Here is a 14,164-nt window from a genome sequence, read left to right as displayed (position 1 = left end):
GTGGCTGCCTTCGGTCTCCAACACACTGGGCTATACCTCATCTTCCTAGGAAATCTTGGCTGACTATAGTCTCCAAATCTGACACAACCACATTCCATTATTTCTGGATTGTTTTCTTAGGTTCACAGAACTGAACCAGTTTTGATGTTATGAGTAGGGGGAGAGCAGAGGGAAATGATGAGGTGCAGGGAGAGTTCAGGAGAAACTCAACAGACAAAAAAAGGAACAAGAGAAATAGATGTGGGGCCCTTGGGGTGGGCAGGCTCTTCTGCCCCAGAGGCTTCCCAGGGGTGAGTAGGAGCAAGCCCTGAGCAACAGCTATTTTTGTAGCTCAGCCTCTTTCTATACTGTGCTGGAAACACAACAGAATATTCCACCTGGGTCTTTTATCCACAAAACTGAGAAGCTGCTTGCAAATACATCCAGGGAAAACCTATTATAAAGAGAACAAGTTGGAGGGCTGGAGTGGAGCGACTCAGAGCTCAGGTCCAGGGGCTAGGAGGCAGCCTGCTTCTGGGGGGAGGCGGGGCTGGCAAAGCCTTAAGCTCATTAGCCCTGGAACAGGCGCATCCTGGAGGATAGGCCAGGCTGGCTCTGGAAGACCCTAAGGTCTGGCCTAAAACAATGCCCAGGGTACCCCTTCATTCCAGAGCTTGCTCAGCTGGCATTAAGCTGCCCATGTGCAGGGCTGGAGCAGGGCTCTGTCCTCCCAGGCAGTCCAGTGAACCAGACATCTCACCTGCTCCTCCAAAAGCCACCCACGTGCACCAGCTTGCCTGAGCACTGGGTCACGTCCCCCTCGTCAGCCTCGTTCCCCACACAGTCTGCACATGGAGACACGTAGTCTCTGGCCTGGGGCGGGTGTCTCTAGACAACTTGCCTTGTGGGTGGAGCAACTATTAGTGTCACTGTCCCTCCCCTACCACCTAGAGAAGTCTCCCATTTTCACACTAGGGCACTCCCGTACCCACTACCAACAGTTTCACTTTTGTCTTTAAATCTTTACTATTGGACTTCACTGCATCATGGATGGAAAACATCATCTCTGTGCACTTCCGCCCTCCTTCCAACAAGCAGAGGAAGAGGCATTTGCTCTTGTCATTCCATCCAATGACATTCTCTACCATGGGCAGAGTGTTCTGTCCTACTGAGTGCTAGAGGGGAGGGACAGGACAGTCAGGCCAGGTAAGGAGGTTCAGAGAATAGAAAGGAGCAATCACATAATTACAGCTTACACTAAATGAGGCACTTTCTGTGCCTGGCCCCTCCAGGCACTGTCCATACCAGAAACTTCAAAATGTTCTCAAGAGGGCTGTGTTGTGGTGATCCCAATTTTAAACATGAGGAAAGTGGGGGCAGAGAGTCACACAGGATGACAGAGCCACAGAAATCCTTATCCTGGGGTTGGAAAAGGATGCCGGAAGTTGGAGTACCAGGAGGTTGAATGGCAGTGATCTTTGGTGACCCCCACTATCTGAGCTTTGGGTGCCCTACATCCCCTGGATGCTCCAAAGTCCCATGTGAATTTTCCTTTCACCACTAGGGATGCATCCCTCCCCTTAGCAGAGTGACAGCCAGAAATTTAAAGAAACAGAATAACTTCATTCCCAGCAGGCATCACCAGAGCATTTCCCCAGGAAAGGTCTCTAATTTGAGGGATCCCTTGCAAATCCATGGTTGCTGTCCCTAAGAGCAGGAAACAGAAAACAGTTTTCCATCATCCTACCCTTCTCCAAGCTCAGAGCTTCACATCAAAGAATATTTTAGCTAAGAACCCTATCAATCACAAAATCCTCGCCACTCTGCAATAAGAAGCCAAGGCTCAGAGAGTAGGTACAGCTCTCTGAAGTCACAAAGCCCTTGCTGGGCAGAGGCTGGACACCCACCTGGCCTTGGAGTTTGTGCCTGAGGCAGACATTGTCTGTCTTAGTTAATCTGAACCCCTTAACAGCTGGTGAATAACTGAATGAACAATGAACAAATGAATCCCCAGCCCAAACCCTCGTTGTGGGCCCATATCACTTAAAAAGGAATGGCTCCTATCCTTCCATTCTTTCCATCCTCCACAAAAGGATGTCACACTTTAACCCGTAACCAGTGAAAATACATGTTTCCAGTTCCCCTTCCTAAGTGACTAACTGCTTGTGATTAAGTTTTGACTAATGGGATCTAATTATGGTAGAGGGAGTGAAATCTTCTAGGAAATATACTTAATACACACACCCAAATGAATTTCCCTCTTCCTTATGCTGGCAAGAATGGAGGGCAATGGCTGGTACTGCCATAGCACAAGGACCACAAAGTGACCTTAGTATAAGCCAGAGCAGCACAAAGCAACATAGTGAAGGGACCTGATTTATTGGTGCCAGGCAGCAAGATGGCTCCTCTGGAAACCTTGAACACTATAGGAAAATAAAGGTTTATATTGCATAAACTATTGTTATTTTGCAGTTTTTCTATCATAATTGGACTTCTGCTTAACTACTGTGAGGGAGTTAATGGGACCTTAATAAAGAAACCACTTGGCAGAGCAGCTGCATAGAGGACTGGTCAGGAGCTCAGGCTGTTTGTTCAGGTGCCTCGCCAAGGTGAGCCCTGTACTTGACTGTCCCAGCCTGGGTCTGAGTGTTCCCACAGGCCCATGTGTGAGGAGCTGTGTCCCCCGCCTCGGCACCATTGGGAGGTTGTGGGGACTCTGGGATGGGGTATAGCGGGAGGGCTTCCAGTCCCTGGGAGAGTGCCCCTGAAGGCTACAGTGGGGCCACAGCCCTGTCAGAGCGTTGGATATTCCCAGCTTTAACCCCAAGCCCTTGCTGCTCTCACTGAGCCACGCTCTGTTCCTGGGAAGGAGAGAGAAGGTCCATCTGACTAGAAAATGATCAACACTCTCCTTCCTCTCTCCTGGATGAGCTGACCAGGCAAATCTCTCCACATGCCTGCTTAGCTGTGACTCCAGGATGCAGCCTTGGCTTTGGCCACAGACAGTTGGGTAGTTCCCACGGCGGCTAGAGAAGGCTGTGTTTTGCCACAGATGGGTCAGCTTGGGCCAAGAGCACGTTCGACAAGGACTCATCTTTAGAGAGTCGTTCCTGTGCATGCAGAGACAGGGCCAGAGCTGACTCAGGGCTCTGGGCTGTCTGGAGTTGCTGACTCCAACAGAGCAGGGAATGATGGGGCCTGTGTCTGTCGGCCCCCTCCTGCAGGCCAAGAGCTCTGGGGGCTGCACAGGCTCACTCCTGGAGCATGGACCCCTTGCCCTCTGACTTGAGCCCACGCTGACTTTGTTCGAACTTTGCAAATGTTTCCATAGTAACTAAGTCACTTGTTAATAGCTTAAAAAATGACATAAAAAGGAACACAAGAAAATGTCTTCTTCTGATCCTGTCCACCCCCCTCTGGGCTTCCTTCCCCCACCCTAGTAGCCCCTTGTGTTGCTTCAGTGCATGTCCTTCCAGAGGCAGAAAACAGCATGTATGAACATGTATACACAGGACTCCACTGCTATGCCAAAGTCTGCACATTGTAAACACCCTTCTCATCCTATTTTAATAACAGTCTAACCCAAGGCCTTATAATATGGAGGGGACGTTCTCAGTCCCTCGGCATTAGAATACAGTCCACTGAATGGCTGCTCTGCAATTATCAGTTTCCTTTTGATGGACATTGTGTACGTTTCCAACTTTATTACAAACAGTGCTGCCATAATGTACATCATCTGGTCACCAAGCACATTTACCCTTTGGATACGTTCCTAGAAGTCAGATTGTTGGTTCAAAGAGTAAACACACTTAGGACTTTGCTGGTATGATAGTTGGACATAGATTTTTGGCCTTATAGGAGAGTGAAAGGCATATGTGCTCCAAGGAAACTGTACTTCCAATTTAGAATTTTGCAGTATCCAGCATGGCACAGTCTTTGTGCTACTCCAGAGTGGGAGATCCCAGGCAGCCTCTTGATTGCCAGGAGAGGCCTCACCGTGTGCTGTGCCACTGGCCTCTGGTGCTCAGCAGCAGAGGTTATGAGTTTCTGATCTCAGATATTCTCAATTGACAGCAGGTCTGTAGGGAAACAGCCCTGGCGAAAGTCAGGGAGTATCCACATTATCAGAATGCGTTCCGTACAGTGGATATCAATTTATTCTCTCACCAGCAGTTTACAATGCTGTACAACCTCACCAAGAGAATATATTGTTGAAATGGCTTTTCATTAATCTAACAGCTGAAAATGCTATCTCAGTGTTGTTTTGATTTATCTTGTATCAAGCTATATGTAATGGCTGAGCAATTGTATCAACTTGAGAAGTTGGATTAAGCGAAGCCTCGCTAAATCAGCTCAGCAATTCTATGCATTAGGGCATGGGAGAGCCATCCCAGCGGCTCCTCACCTGGGTGTTGCAAAGGAGAAAAGAGGAAGTACGTGGCTGCTTCTGTTCCTCTAGAGAAGCTCCTGTCTTTGCCTTGGATGTCATCTCTCAGCTTCCAGAGCAGACTCTTCGGCTTCCAGTGCGGATCCTTCAGCCTTTGGGTGTAGACCATTCAGTCTTCCCTCACAGATCCATGAGCCTCCCGATACAGACCCCCAAAGGACACTGCAGTGAGCTCCAGGCCTTCGACTGAATCCTTTGGTCCCGTGTGCAGACAGACCCTGTGTACTCTTCCTCATCCGACTCTGTGGGCGGCCTTTGTAAGCCAGTCCTCTAAATTCTTACATATTCATAAATCTGGTGTTGTATCTGTTTCTGTACTAAATACTGACTGGTACACTGTATATCTTTGTACATGTGTAATGGTTGTTTATTCATTTTTGAGACATAGTCTTGGTATGTGGCTCACATTGGTCTCAAACTCCTAGCTCAAGCAATTCTCCTGCCTCAGCCTCCCAAGTAGCTGGGGCTACAGGCATGCATCAGTGGGCCTAGCTTCCTTTGTGTTTTCTGCATACATCTTTTCCGAGCCTTCCAGCAAATCTACAAGTTGTTATGTGAACAGTTCTTCCTATTGCTGTGTGAACTTTCTCTTCATATCTTCTGCCCATTTTCCTTTCGGGTTATTAGGGTTTTTTTCTTTTTTTATTTCTGAGAGGTCTTTATATATTAGGAATATTAAAAGGTCATCTATAATAATATGAATTAAAAATATTCCCCAAGTGTTTTAGCCTCAGATACACTGTTTTTATTTTGTTATCTAGAACCTCTGAAACATTTTGTATAGTCAAATTCATCAATCATTTTAAGAACATTGAATTTTGAGCTGCTTTGATTTGAATACAGTTTAGGGGTCTCCCCTTCGCCACGGCCTGTGCGGTGGGAAGGTGACCCACGTTGTGACAGTGTGGGAGCTGATGGAACCCTTAAGCCGTGACCACAGTGGGAGATCCTTAGGTCCTGGGGGCTCTGTCCTTAGAAGTCACGCTGGTCTTCCGGAAAGTTCTCAGGGGAAGGAGTGGTTACAACAGCCCGAGCCACGCCACCCCCCAGACTTTCCTGCTCTGAACTTCCTGTTTGAGATGAGATCTTTCTCTCTCCCAGGAGTTTCTGCTACCTACAGTGGAGCCCTATCACAGCCAGCCCTATGCTCACTGGGATCTGAACTCCCATACATGTGAGCTAAATGAACTGATTTGTTTTATAAGTTAGCCTGCCTGGTATATCTTACTACATTAACAAAAAAATGGACTAATACATGAGCCATAACTCAACAGACCTTCTTACTCCATATTTTCCTTTAGAATTTTTGTGTTTCAAATTTCAAACTTTAAACATTTTATCCATTTGGAATTTATTCTGGGGTATGAAGTAATGTATGTTTAGCTTGTTTGCCAGTTTTCCCGCTATCTCTTATTGATTATCTTTCCCCTGATGATTTAAGATGCCTCATTTATCTTATACTAAGTTATAGAATGTTTTTTAGTTTTTATTTACTCATGATCGAGCCTGTTCCGATAAACTATTTGTGTGTCGGTGCCATAACAATGCAATTAATAATTACCTAATTATTTTTTAGTTTCATAACATTTTAGTATCTGATAGGACTAGACTTCCTTGTTTTTTTCTTTTTCCAGATATTTTCCTTGTTTGCTTTCAATATAAACTTTAGAATCATCGAGTCTACTTCTAAAACAAAAACAAAAATTAGAAATTTTTATTGAGATTGCATTGAATTGATAAATCAGCCTAGATAGAATTGGCATTTTTATACTATGGAAACTCTTTAATCAAGGACAAGTTATTTAAGGCATGGTTAAAATATGCAGTAAATGTATACATTTAAAAAAATTACAGTAAAAGAAACATTACCATTAATCCCCTTAAAAATACTCCTCTTCATTTCAAACAGACTTCTTACACTTCCAGTTCCTGAAGCAGTTCTAGAAGTTCTCTTTCATCAGTGTTTTACTGAGTAAGATAAAAAAAATACGATGAATGCTGCCATCCACAAAATGCTGCCATCCAACAAAGGGCAGGCTCGTGAAAACATGATGGTGTGTCTTCATCCACCTATTCATCAGATCTGCCACCGTGTGCCTTCTGGCTCTTCCCCAGAGTCAAAATGGCCACAAAAGGTAAATGTTTTGAATCAATTCAGGACATCAAGGCGGCCACAACAGCACAACTAAAGACACTCAGGAAAAGGGACTTCAGGAATAGCTTCAGAAAGTGTCAAGAATGATGGGGTAAGTGTATTCGCGAAGCAAGCAGTATATTTTGAGAAGAATTAATGACAATTTCTCTTTATCACCATTTTCAAAATTTAGACATTCACCTTATGTTTTCATCACACCTAATATTTTGAAGAATGTCTCAGGAGATTCACATGTATGAATATATCATGATGTCAGTTCTGAGTGGATTAATAAGAATATTTATTCATTCATGTAACGACCACGGTCTCCTTGGTGACCCCGCCCCATGCTGCTGTACTCCAAGCACTTGCTTGAGGCAGCCTGGCTCTCTCCTCTCATAGCTGGAATGCATCCAGGTCACCTATTGCATAACCAGAAGGAAATCGCTGCTCAGGGGCTTAGACAAGATAGCTTCAGACTTGGCATTCAGAATAGAATATAGAAGGTAGCTGCAATGGAGCTAGGAGATAAAAGTTAAAGCACACACACGCTTCTACTTATTGTATATAGCTATTGTAAAAATGTCTTTTTTATGGTGCTGGGAATCAAACTCAGATCTTCCGGCATGCTAAAGAAGCCTAGCCCCAAACTGCTCATTTTTATATTAATTTTTACCTGTTTACTTTAATTTCTACTAATTTGGTGCACAAAGTAAAGTTCTATGGTGTGGCATTTTTCATTTGTGAGGTCATATAGAGACCTAAAAGTGTCAGATTTTGGAACATTTCACATTTCCTATGTTCGGATTAGGAATATTCAACCTTGTCCTTCATTTGAATGTCTTTTTTCCAGATGTGCAATCGTAACTGTCATTGTTTTACTTTTAGAAGTTTTAATTGTTTAATTAATTGCCTAATAACACCTGCAAGATCCTAAATGAAATTAGCGACAGTGAGTATTCTTGTCTTACAGACTTTAATAGAATTGTTTCCTTGTTTAGTACTATGTGATCTTTGAGCAGAAAAAAATATATTTTACCATGTTAGAGGAACATAAGTCCATTTTTACTTTGTTAGTTGAAAAAAAGCCAAATTATTGTTGAATTTATTGATTTTTTCTGTTACTACAGAAATAATCTTGTATTTTTCTCTGAGATTGATTAGCATAAGAAATTACATTAAGATACTTTATATTATTCATCACATTCTTGAATTGTTGGTTGAACTCTGTCTGGTCACAATGTATCATTCTTTTAATGGGCTGCTAGGTTTAATTTGTTAATATAGTACTCAAAATTTTGGAATTAACATCTTTTAGTAAGACTTATTTTTTTATATATGAAAGCTTTGTCAAGATTTGGTGTTGATTTTTCCTACTCTGTGAAAGGGACATAAAAATTTCATTTTTCTGTGTGTACTACAATAATATAAATTATATAGAAATTACCTACCCTTTTAAAATCCTGCATGTGTCCTCAGTGAAAACATCTTTACGTGCTCTCTCTCTCTTTCCTTTTTTCTAAAAAACTTTTGGCCGCTTTCTATATTTATTTTCTGATATTTAAATTTTCATTATCTTCTCAGATCCATTTTAGTATTTTTTTCCAGAAAATTTTCCATTTCATCTATATTCCAAAGCATTTCTTTAAATTTTAGTTTTATTGTGGAAAATTTTAGCAGTACACAAAGTTAGGAAATACTAGTACATGAAGCACCTGTGTACCCAGAACCCAACAGCCATTACTTCTTAATTTAAATAAATTCTTCATGTACTTCACCCTCCCCTAAAGTCCAGATTACTTTGTAACAAGTCTTAGATATCATTATTTTGTCTGTAAACATTTCAGTATATAACATAAAGGATAAATATTCTTTTGTACATACAAACACATTACACAAATCAAGACTATTTAATATAATAATCAACATTAAAGTGTGTCCAACTATATCATAAATATCTATGTTTTCCAGTTCAATTTTTTCAAGTCAGGGTCCAAATAAGGTCTAGAGAACTAAAATTATTAGATATATATCTTACATCTCTTAATTTATAGATTTCCTATAAATCTCTCCTCCTCCACCATCTATCTTTCCTTGAAAGGTATTTGCTGAATAAACTAAGTTGCATTTCCTGTAGAATTCCTAGTCTGGAGTTGTGCTGATTTCATTTCCAGGTGTCCTTTAGCACACTTATATTTCCCTGTATTTTCTGTACTACTGGTCAATCTAGTGGCTGTCTCAAATTCAGTTTTGAGGTAAGGGCTAAGAATGCTTCATAGGTAGTTGTGGGTCAAATTTATTTGAAAGTTGAGCAATGAAATTTCCACAATTAAAAAAAAATTCTCTTTGGCTCCTTCTTAACATTTCCTAACACCTATTTTCTTTCCTTTCTTTTAAAGCAAGTTAGTTTGTAGTTCATGAATATTCAAATAAATACCTTTGTTTTCACTTACTATCTGATTTCTCCTCTTATCCTTAAAATTACTTCCTTCTAGTCATGTATTTTAATGTTCTTTTTCTAACTTTTTTGTGTGTAATGCTTATTTTCTCTAATTTTTATGTCACTGTGCACATTTATGAACTATCCCTCTGAGGATTATTTATCTCTACTTACACATTCTAATGTGCTGTTCATTAGACATTCTGAGATTTGGGTGTATATTTGCTTTTCAACACATGAGTTGTTTAAAAGAGAGACTTTTTAGAGATTACAGATGCCATGGTTTGAATTTAGTTTGTTCCCCACAAAGTCACGTTGAGACTTCATTCCTCACTGGTGGTATTTTCAGGTAAGTCCTTTAGTAGGCAATTTCTTAAGAAGCAGCAGTTAGTATTAGTTTTACATGGTTTTATAAAATAGTCGATTATTTCCCAGGATATGGTCACAGGCATTCTGAACCCCGGGTTATCAACGGGGACAATTTTGCCTCCAGGGGACAATTGGTGATGTCTGGACACATTTTTGGATGTCACAACTGGAAAGAGGGGGTGCTGCTGGCATCCAGTGGGCATAAGCGAGGATGATGCTAAACACCATGCAGTGCAAGGGAAGCTCCCTCTCAAAGAACTATTCTCATATTGCTGTAGAGCATCCAAAATGCAACAGGGGCCTGAGCACTCAATGTGGAATCTCATGACAGAGTTTACCTCCCATGCCCACTTCCTAGCTGAGTGAGCAGATGGACAATTCACTTTTTCAACTAGTCTTCTATTTTGTCATCTGTAAAATAAGCACACATCATTTTTATCTCATTATTTGTTAGGATGAGTAAATAAATTATTACACATTAAAATGTGGCACATATTAAATGCTTACCCATTGTTGTTTGTTTCTCTTTCCTTACAAATTCTCTGTTCAGAACTTTCTGTTATGGCTTGTGTCTAGATGTCCTCCCCAAAGCCTTATGCAGTCAGAGGTGGGGCTTTTTCAGAGGTGGCTGCATCTATAGTGGGTCATGCTGGGATTGATTCATGGTGCAGTGAGTGCTAGGCTCAAGGGCACTAGGATTAAGAGTGTGAGTGCTCCCCACCCTAAATAACCTGGACAAAATATAAGGGATCAAAAGAACTGTGGTTGTCCCTTGGTTGCTTTGCTACTTTCTGCCCACCATGAACTGTTTCTCCTCTGCAATGGCTGTCTGCCAAGCCACCTGCCTTAGAGCCAGCCAGTTATGGACTGAAACCTCAACCAACTGTGAGCTAAATAAACCTTTCCTCCTTTAACTTGTGGGTGTTGGATATTTTGTCTCAGCAATGAAAAAAGTAACTAAGACACTTGCCATGAAGACTTTGGCATGCCTGCTGTCCTTAGCCAGGCACAGGTGGCAGAGGTGGCATCAGACATGGGCAATCAGTGTTTACGTCAAATCCAGGCTGCATCAGCCCTATGGAATCTGCCCATCCCCCCCCCCCTTCCTATCACAAGTCTGTTCCCTATTCACTGTGGCCCTCAGCAGCTGTGGAACTGTCCTGTGTCTGTCTTTGCTGGCGTGTCTGTCACTTTGCTGAGACTGTCACTCCAGGAAGACAGAGGCCCCTTCTGTTTTTGTCTCCACGGAATCCTTTGTGCATCAAGTACTGGCTGGATCATCCCAGGTACTCAATACATTTTTTGCACATGTATGATTAAATGCACAAACAATTCTGTCCCATTTTAAAAGCAAAACAAAACAAAACAAAAGAAAAACAGAATAAAACTATATTCACAGCCTTCCACTACTTAGAGCTGAGAAACTTCAAAGACAGAGGCAGAGGGGAGAGAGGTGGCCCAGCCAGGTGCATCGGAGAGAAGACTGAGTTCTGCTCTGAAGGGATTCACCAAAGTCCCACAGGCCTCAGCTTCCCTGGCTTCTGCAGAAACCACAAGCACCCCACTGGGAAAGCTCAGACTTACATCCAGTCTAGCAACAATATTGAGCTAATCCACCAGAGTCCTGGGAGAAGAGAGATGAAATCTGAGGAAGCTCAGGAGGAAAGATGCACCTGGCTTCTGAGGCCTGGAAGGAGCAGACAGTCTAGCTTTCTTTGCAGAGGGAGACTTGGGACGGGAGCACCTGCAAGTTGGAAACTAAAACTGCACATTTATAAGGGCATCCTTTGGCGGCCCAGGGAAGTACTCAGGTCTAGAGGGGGGACAAGACTTGTCCACATCACACAATAACTGCTGGGTGGACCAAGGCCCTCGGGAAGGGATGAAATCAGATTCAACTTTCAGACTTTTTCCCTACTGGCCTTTTCTTTCATTCACTTAAATTGTAGTAGCATCTGTTCAAACAGCCCCAAGTCACACCTCCGCTCTTGGCTTGAAGCTATGTGTCTGAGCCCAGTGATCCAGCCTTGGCTGTTAGGAAGGAGCCCTGCCCTCCACCACCCAGTGAGAATGGGACACAAGGAGGAAGCTGCTGCCGTGACCTTGAGAAGTGCGCGCATGTGTGTGTGTGTGTGTGTGTGTGTGTGTGTGTGTCCATATATAAGTTTGTCTCTCTCTCATCCTAACAAAGTAATGAGAGGAGAGAGAGAGAGAGAACCTCACCCTGAGGAGGAGCACTTCTAGGCACACATATACTCTGGCCACTCCATTTCCCAATAGTCCTGGGCCTTCACTGGAAGTCTCATAGCCAACAGGTAACAGAGCCCTGGGCTGGCTGGGCTGGCTGACCCCACCCATCCCCTAGTCCTATCTCTGCATTCCTTTCCCAAGGCTAGAGGTCACTCTCTACTCTGGCCTGGGTAGAGATCTGATTTAGGCAAGCCCTGGACCTTAGGCAAGGAAAGTATGGGGCCAGAGAAGCTAGATCTGGACATCCCACGTACCCTGAAGATTTAGCACAGTGCCTTATTGGCCAGTATTGGCCACCTCTCTGCCTGAAAACCTATGTGGCTCCCTTTCCTCCCCTCTAGGGTGGTGAGGACTGATTCTCACAGCTCACAAAGGACAGCTCTGCTGCTGAGGCTGAGTAGAGTTTATAGAGCCTTCTCCAGGTGGATCCTCAAGCTCCCATGAAGGGTGACTCAGTGTTGGGGAATCCGCACCCCAGAGGGCTCTGGTCCTGAGTGCATTACTGAGTACATTGGTGCTGACTGGACCCTGGGACTTGGTGTTCCCCCTCCTGGGACAGAGGACCACCCAGACATGCCAGGCTGCTCAGGATCCAGTCGGAGCAGAGCAAACTTGGTAGAGTCACTGCACTCTTAGGCCATCTCCAAAATGAGCACATTTCCATCCACTCTCAGGGATCTGGTCCTGAGACTTGCTCACCCATTTACGGCATGGAGGGCTCCCCGGTGATGTGGAGAACATGGGTCTTACATGACAGATGCCCAAAGCAGATGATAAATAAGCAAGACACTGGGCAGCCGTGTAAGCCAGGAGGGGGTAGAGTAGGAGGGGTCAAAATATGAGATGCTAAGAAGAGGCCTCCGCACTGAACGCAGCAAGGCCTGAGGGTGAGGAGGGCCAGCCCAGGCCACCGTGGGCGGAGCTTTCTGCTGAGGCAGAAGATGGCGGTCTGGCCCAAGGGAAGGTTCAGGGGAGGCACAGGAAGGCCATGGGGCTGGAGTGTGAGAGGGGAGGGCAGGGTTAGTGTGGGAAGGGAGGCTCGCAGAATGCAGGGGTGGGATGGAGAGAGGACTGGAGCCCAGGTGACTGACTGTGGACAGAGCTCACGGAGGGAGCAGAGGAGCAGAGTGAAGGGCACTTGGGGCAGTCACTCCAAGCCTCAGAGCACGAACCTGGTGCAGGACGGTCCACAGTAGGTGCAGGATCCCTCTCCTGAGGAGCCTGCGCAGGTCAGTTTCCACATTCCCAGCCCAGGCCCTGCAGACAGGAGGGGCTCACGGACGCTCAGGGGCTGAGCCTACTGCCTCTTGTCTGTGTGGCCTTGAGAAGGCCCCAGGCTCTTGCCACGCCTCAGTTTTCTATTGGTAAGATGGGAAAATTACTGTCTCCAGACCTCACGGGCTTCTCACAATACATCAGTGAGTTAATACAAGGGCTGGTCACAAAAAATGGGTGTTGCGTTTAAATTAAAAAATGTATTACAGTGGACCCTCAAGTTATGAGCGGCTGACATACAGACAACTTGGGCTAATTAGGTTAATGGAAGATTCATCTGCCTCTTGTTATCTACAGTGTGTACCCAGGTGCTCATCTAGATCTCAGCTGTATTGACTTCCAGACCCAGGGAACCGATCAAGTTCGTAAGTCAAGGGTTCACTGTATAATAAAAGAAATATTGCCATTAATCCCCCTCAAAATACACTCCCTTTAAACACACTTATCTCATCATTATTGTCACTTCTAGAAGAGTTCTGACAGTCCCCTGTCCTGAGTGTATTTACAGGTGTGATCAAACATTCAGCAGATGCTGCCGAGTGCCATCCACCAGAAAGGCAGGCAGGCTTGTAAAAACACCGCAGCACGTCCTGATCCACCTTATTCACCAGATGTGGCCCCGTGTGGCTTCTGGCTCTTCCCCAAAGTTAAAATGAAAGGCAAATGTTTGGAATCAATTCACAACTTTGAGGGAGCCACAACTTCGCAACTAAATACACTCACGAAGGAGCACTTCTAGAACTGCTTCAGAAAGTGGCAAGCATGATGGAATAAGTATGTTTGAGTAAGGAGAGCATTTTGAGGGGAATTGCTGGCAATGTGTCTGTTATTGTAATACATTTTCTTTCCTAATTGAAATAGTCACCATAATTTTTGATCCCACAGTATACATGGGGACATTTAGAACAGTGCCTGACACATAATAAAAAGCTAACATACATGTTAGCTATTATTTTTGATATCATGGTTTACCTCAACCCTCCTGCAGATAGCACAGCTTGGCTGGTGAGCTCCATGTAACCGTGTGAGGTATGCAGCTATGCCGCCTACCCTGCATCCTTCATTCACCCACTGTAGCACACAACTAAGCCGCATGGCACCCTACTTAAAAATGTGCCCCTGACATTCAAGGAACTTAAACCGTTTTCATAATGGTCTGAACCCAGAACCTAACCACATGTTCCATGGATACTCAGAAGGTTTCTGCATGTGCCTCAGTCTGCTTTGTGCTATTATAACAGAACACCAGCACCTGGGTAAGTTATAAAGA

Source organism: Heterocephalus glaber, unplaced genomic scaffold (genome assembly GCF_053883595.1).
Source record: "Heterocephalus glaber isolate CG9 unplaced genomic scaffold, H.glaber_assembly_v1.0 deba00000281, whole genome shotgun sequence".
Taxonomy (NCBI): Eukaryota; Metazoa; Chordata; class Mammalia; order Rodentia; family Bathyergidae; genus Heterocephalus; species Heterocephalus glaber.
The sequence above is the reverse complement of the archived record's forward strand: the minus strand, read 5'-3'. Positions refer to the sequence as shown.